Source organism: Pinus tabuliformis, chromosome 8 (genome assembly GCF_031772625.1).
Source record: "Pinus tabuliformis cultivar Carrire ecotype Pingquan chromosome 8, CPIR1, whole genome shotgun sequence".
NCBI lineage: Eukaryota > Viridiplantae > Streptophyta > Pinopsida > Pinales > Pinaceae > Pinus > Pinus tabuliformis.
Genome location: NC_142294.1, coordinates 1,070,612,005 through 1,070,619,746, shown reverse-complemented (window position 1 = coordinate 1,070,619,746; position 7,742 = coordinate 1,070,612,005).

Below are 7,742 nucleotides of genomic sequence, written 5' to 3'. Positions count from 1 at the left end.
GTGTGGGAGATTATTACAATAACCTACATGTAACACCTATAATAGAAGCACATACCCTCATGAATATGGGCACCCTATAGGGGAGTTTGAAATTTTGATTACGCATCTGTGTTAGATACTTTGAGCACTTCCCACTCATATAACCTATTATAAAACCTAAGAATGACCACTAAGGTTACCAATTCACAATTGGTGACTAGGAAGAATAATCATAGATCAAAAGCATACATATGGGTAGGGAAACAAAGCCCAAATCTTCGAGGAGTGATTGTTATATAGGATTAGACACCTCAAGAAATCCTTGTACACATAGTAATTCAACAAAAAATACAAGTGAAAGAGGGGACATTACGTCCACTTGCCTTAATGTGACCTTGTCCTTGACATTTATGTTAGAGGTGCTTTCCTAGGAAGCTCTTCTTGTTACAACTAGATTTATACTCTTTAATGAATTTTAGTTGATTTTTACTACCTTCGAGAATTCACTCTCTAATCTTATTCTGAGGCCCTATAACCTATACTATATTGGTTTTATAACAAAGAAAATTCTAGTCGAGAGGTTATTTGGTTACTAAAAGGTTATGATAATGCAAGTAGTGATGTTCTTGAATTATATGAAAATAAACTTATGAAAATATTAACATAGTTAGATTACTCTAATTCTTCAATTAATTTAGTTAAGTATGAACAACTCTAAAATGTGATTCTAAAGAAATAACAAACAATGAAAAAAAAATCTCTTTTCTTTTTTAAACTTCTAGTGAAGACACTTTAATCTAACAAACCAAGAAAAATGCAACTATCAACAATCAAATTTCAAATCTCCAAACAAAGAAAGGAGAAATAAATAAATAAATTCTATTTTCTTTTTCTTTTTCTTATAATGAATACAAAATGCAACTAATAAAACACACTACTAGCAACTATAAACATATATTGGAAGGAAGAAAAAACAAAGATGCTTAGGAAAATAAGAGAAAATTGTCTAAAAGAGAGGAAAATTGTCTTACTAGAAAGAACTTTCTCCTTTTATGAAGGAAAGATATGAGTATTGGCTCCTTTCACAAGAGCAACAAGCCAGTACGTGTTCCATTTCTCAAGGAAACTAGCAAGTGGACTTAGTTATGGCCAAAAATTCTAAAAAACTCTTAGAAATACCCATATAACCTAACCTATTAGACTACATGATGATAATATAGATTGGAAATTTATCAAAGAGATTAAAAATAAGCCAATAAACACAGTGGGAAAACCCTATTAGAGAATAATTCTAGGATTTATTCCCTAGTGGGGTCACTAGTTTTGTTGCAGATAAATTCTGTCTATCCTATGGCTATGGTTAAACCATAATAGATTGGAAGGGTCGAATAATAATGATGAAATTTTCCTAAATTAACTTACAATAATTCAAGTTTTCCTAAATTTACTTACAATAATCCAACAATAACTATCTTTTAGTTGAAGGACTCACCAAGCTTAATGGAAGATTAGAAATAAATCACACAGACTATCCCGACTCTAATGCCTTTGTTCCTTCTTTCACTTCAAATTCTTTCACATGTGAAATAAAGAACCTTCCTCAAACAATTGAAAATAATAATTGAATTATGAAATAACTAATCGAAATAACAAAGAGATGCAATAACTCAATATTGGGAGGGAAAGAAGAGATAACTACATTTTATTTGTAAAAAAAATACAACATAAGGTTACCTAAATCTTTTGTTAATACCATTCATAATTGTCATATGGATTACTCCTACCTTGAGCCACTTAAGATTGATTTATCTCCAACATTATACTTTATGCAAAGAAGAGGAAGAAAAGTGTGTCTTAGGCCTCAATCTCTTGAATGGATATGGAAACAACTAAAACAAGTATTTTATGGGTGATGGTGGTCATAATAAATATAGGGAATTAAATCTCTAATTCCTTTAAGTTGGATGATAACTTTTATATCACAACACTGGTTTCCCCATTCTCCTTCCTTTGGGTCTCATTTATACCATTTAAAGATGGTTGAGACTATTTCTCATGGGATTTAGTAAATCATGGAAATATTTTTCCCATAACTCTGCTTAGGAGCATGTAATTTTCACATTTTTATATTTTTTATTGGCTTTTGTAGGCACTCATTCCTCTCCTAAAGAAAAAGGGTAAGTAATCACTCCTTGTATGAGTACGAAGAGTGAGTCAATACTTAAGAAGGTTATTTTACAAAAAAATTAGTAGGACCAAATAGCCAAAGATAGGTATAGAATGAATAAATGCCAATAAACAACACCTTAGTTAATGACGTGGCTAAAATGTTGTAACAATTATTTAATGGCCACCGCCTTTTCCCCAAAAGATATTATTTACTTGGATTTTGATTTTCATATAAGAAACCCTAATTTTGTGTTGTTGTAGTGTTAGATTGTCATTCTTGGGGCAGCATGAATGACGTCAAATAATATTTTTCTAAGTGGCATGTCTTTGATCATTGATATGGAGAAAATAATTTAATAGTCGTAGTCTAAATTAACTAAGAATTATCCCTTTTTCGATGGCTCAAAATAATGAGAAAGGACATTGGTATTTTTGGCTTCAAATGTTAGGATCTTTAGACACTTTGGAGTTAGTTAAGTTCAACTTTGTCTAATCTTTCTGTTAGGTAAATGTGTTTATTTAGTATGCATTAGTTGCATCGTAATCTGATGGTCACACTATGTTTAAGACATAGAGTGAATCAACGACTCATATTTTCCTCGATACTAATGGTTATTGATTTTTGGCTTCACACCCAATTGGTATGTGGTATCTATTTAAAGGGCATGGAGGGTCATGGATGCTGATTTATTGTGAGAACTCTCTTATGTCAAATATTTTTTTTGCATTAATAAAATTGCCTTAATCGTGGACTGTTTCCCTAGCAGAGGGTTTGAACCACGTAAAAATATTAGTGTTGTGATCTTAGATATAGTTGTGTGAGTGTTTACTAAAGGATTTTGTCATGTATGAAATACCTTGTTTACTCGAACATGGTATCAAAGAACTATTCCCATTTTAATCAAGATCTTCAAGCCCATGTTGCCATATTTCCGAGATCCATTATTTCTATATTTTTTTTGACGAAATAGACTATTTCATTACATCTATAATGTTTTTATAAGGTAAAAACACCTTTCGTTTCATCTGAAAAGGTGTTCATTTGGTCAAGATACAACATTTTTTGTCATATCTCGAGGTATATAGTCCAAATATGCCTTTTTTTGCTCTTTTTTTTGTTACAGAATTCATATTTCAATTTCGATTGATATTATTGATTTGCTACTCTTTTTGGTTTTCTTATTCTTCGTCTTGCGCTCGCTATGATCTTGGAAAATCAACAACATAGTGGAAAGTGTTTTCTTGATTGTGTATGCCCTTTGCGTGTGATCTCGACAAACCAAAAACAACAAAAAAACTTGCATTTTCTAGGTAAGATAACTAAGATCCAACCCTAATGTTTTTGAGTTTTGAAAAAAAATTAAACTATTCTTTGTTTTTGGATGAGCACATCTATTATGGAAAGCATACACTTCAAGGCAGACCTCCAATAATACCACCACCACCCTCCTTCACCAATGTTTTCATATATTTCGCACTAACTCACTTGGTTAAAAGTTACGTTATTTAGTAAGAGGTCTTAAATTTAAATCTCTTTTTTCAGTCACTTGTTGAAAAAGTTCATGGAAATTTAAGTTATTTCATTTTATTGTAAGTGTATTTAACTTGTCATATAAAAGTGAATCACTATAAAATAACTATAGTATTTTTAAAGTTGTTTTTGCATGCAACTTTAATTTATAAAGTAACTTCATTGTAAAAGTGATTTTCACTTGTTTTATAAAAGTGGGCCACTTCATAAAGTAATTTATTTATAAAAGTGCGTTGATAGGCAAAGCTAGCAAGAGAAAATATTTTTTTTTTATCAACATCCATCATCACATGGGCTAACTTTTACTTACCACGTGGATCTTTGCGACCATTAATTCCTTTTTAAAATGCGACATAATTTTCACATCTGAAATCTATTCCCATTGTCATTTTTTTAAAACAACATATTTTTGTGAGAGTTTTCGATCCAAAAGTTAGTTTTAACTTTTAAAACCATATTGTCTACATATTTTAATATGACCACTCCAAGTGAACTTTTACTTCCCAATACCAACTACTTTTAATGCAAATCCCACATCGACAATGTACTAAGAAGTAAAGGATTGTATCAAATTACCTTGGGACAAGAAAAAGCCCGCATGATGCTGATATGAAATCCAAAGTGGGATAATAGGAATGATGAAACATGTGGACTAATCGAAATTCCATTTCTCCTAATTTAAGATTTCATATTCAAGGAGTTGATGGTTCAAATGATGTCTGGGAAAGTTGAAAAATATATTTGGTTAATCTAATATTATTAGATCTCATCAACTTGAAAATTAGAGCACGACTTTAAGTTCTAATGATTTCTCTTGCATTAAAGACTACTTATCTAAGTTTAAAACACTTATACATTTGTTTAAGGACTATCCATTTTTTCTAGACATGGAATGTTGCATATATATTATTCTTTCCATGCTTGATTCTACATATTCTTCTTCTATATCTACATTTTATACCACTAGAGAAGCTTTAAGGCTTCCTATAAAATACCTTCACTTGAATCTTTTTGTGACTCTCTTATTAGAGAACAAGACAAGCTCTTGCATATTGGAGCGATTAACACTACATGTACATCTAACAATGCCATAATGGCCCAATACAAAGATAAAACGAAGCATCCAAAGAAGCAACAACAAACAACAACAAACAAAATAAGGTTCACAAGCCCTCTCAACCAACCTCTACTCCTAATGGTGACAAAAGACCAAAATCAAAGATTAATAAAACTAATAGACATTGCAACTATTGTGGGAAAGATAGTCATCTAGAGTCCAAATGTTTTAAAAAGATGGAGGCCATATAAGTAGTAATGAGGAAGCACAACATCAACCTTGATTCTTCTTCTAACACTTCTTCTCATGAACATGAACTTTCTAGTTCTGGTTTCTACTTCAATGCAACATCTACTTCTTCTTTTGGTGAATGGCTTATCAATTCTGGAACATATTATCATATGACTAAGGATAAAGCTATTTTTCCTGCTCTTAATGATTTTAACGCTAAACAAATATTTGTTGGTGATGGGAGATATCTGAATATTGTAGGGTTGGAACAATTCAAGTAGACAATGGTCATTTCAATGATGTATTATGTGTTCCAAGTCTATCCCGTAACCTTCTATCAATATATCAGATCACTCATTCAGGTGAATGTAAAATAATAGATTTTTCACCTCACCAATTTGTAATTAAGGATTGAAAAGACCCTATACATGTTGTTTCCACTATAATAGTTAATAATATTACATGGTTGTACAAGTTTGACAACTTTGAGTCATCATATTTTCCCCTAGTTTTTATTGCTCATAGTAATAACTTGAGCAAACTTTGGCATGGGCGATTTGGTAATCTAAACTATTACTCACTACAACAACTATGTAATCAAATATGGTGATTCATCTTCCACTCATTTTTTATAGATATGATGTTTGTGCGGGTTTTTTTCGTCAATGAACATCATCAATATAATTTTGATAAACATGCTTCTTGGGACACCTCAACCCCTTTGCAACTTGTTAAAAATTGTTTATGTCATCCACTTTCTTCTCCTTCCATCTCTAGGTTCAAGTAATTCTTAACTTTCATTGATGACTTTTCCAGAAAAACTTGGGGTTTATTTCTTAAAACTTAAGAGTGAATTTTTTGACTTGTTCTTGGCATACAATGCCCTTGTAGAAAAACAATATGGACATCTACTACAAAGGCTAACAACAAATGATGGAGGTGAATATGTCAACAATAAATTCACAACTTACAACACTGCACAAGGAATTTAAATGCAACATATTGTTCCATATGCACCACAACAAATTGTCATTGTTGAAATAAATAATTGTACATTAAAGGAAATGGCTAATTGTATGATTCAATATAAGGGATTAAGTCTTCATTATTGGGTGAAAGCAATTAACTATGAAAATTACATAGTAAGTCACACTCTCACAAAGGCTTTAAGCAATATAACACTAGAAGAAGCATGGGATAACATCAAGCCAGATGAAATACACTTTGTATCTTTGGTAGCATAGCATGGACTCACATTTCTAATGAAAAAGGGAAAGCTTTATAACTTAAAAGTGAGAGGGGTATTTTTTTTGGATATTCTAAAGATGTAAAATATTATACACTTATTCAACCTCACTACAATGAAACAATCATTAGAAGAGATGTTAAATTTGATGAATATATCTTTGCTCGTGAACCTAATTTGGTGATTGTGCTTTCTTTGACTGTTTGATCCATCTTTGGTATCTATGCCACCTTCTCTTCCTATTCTAGTTTCTTCTTCAAATGATGATACTGAGGATGAAAACCCACCTCTCCCTACTCACATTCCTCCAGATTAGTCAATTGAACATGAACTTGCACCAGTGCCACAACTTTCTAAATGGATCTATTCAAAATATGAAGTAGTTAGTGACCTTGTCGATGATCCTACAAATCAAAATTGTACTCGTTCACAATTCTAGTGAGCCTCCTCTCTTTTGGCTAAAGTTTTAGAGACTCACGATTCATTAACGTTTGTTGAAGCTTTGGGCCATTCAGATTGGGAAACGACAATGAATGAAGAATATCAGTCCTTGATGGAGAATGATACCTGGGAACTTATAAATCTTCCAATAGGAAGAAAACCTTGTTAGATGTAAATGGTTATACAAAACTAAGTACGCATCAGATGGAAGTGTTGAAAGACATAAGGCCCGATTAGTTGCTAAAGGATTCTCTCAAGTTGAAGGAATTGAATATAATGAAAACTTTCCCCCTGTTGCCAAAATGAATTTCATCCACCTTGTGCTAACCCTTGTTGCCTCACATGTATGGGAGGTCCATTAGATGAATGTTAAATACACTTTCTTGCATGGGGATCTATAAGAATAAATCTGCATAGAACAACCTCCTAGCTATGTTCACATTAACTCCAACCTTGTGTTCTTCTTTAATAAATATATCTATGGTCTTAAATAAGCTCCTCAATCTTGGTATGCAAAAATGGATAACTTTCTTCTTGAAACTAGCCTCTTAGGATGTCATTCTAACCCCATTATCTACACCTAGAAAGTAGGGAACCATCTCATAATCCTTTCTATTTATGTCAGTGACCTTATGTTCATTATTAGTGACATTAAAATTTTAACCCATCTGAAGTCAAGCCTTAAGAAGAAATTTGAAATGATAAACTTAGGATACTTGAATTATTTCCTTGGCCTCCAAGTCTTGAAAACCAAGGAAGGAATTTACCTTTCCCAAATCTAAGTATGCACGTGACCTTCTTCACCATCTTCACATGGAAGATTGTAAACCATCCCCTTCTCCCTTTTAGTCTGGAGTCAAAATTATTTCCACTGGCACTACACCAGAAGTTTATGCCATTTTGTACCATCAATTAGTTTGTAGCATCTTATATTTGACTCATACTCATATTGATATTTCCTTTGTTGTTGGTATTGTTTCATAGGATACACAATTAACACATGAAAGTCATTGGAAAACAACAAAAAGGATGCTTCAATACATTCAGGGTACAATTCAGTTTGGGATGCATTAGAATTTTTCTGGGGC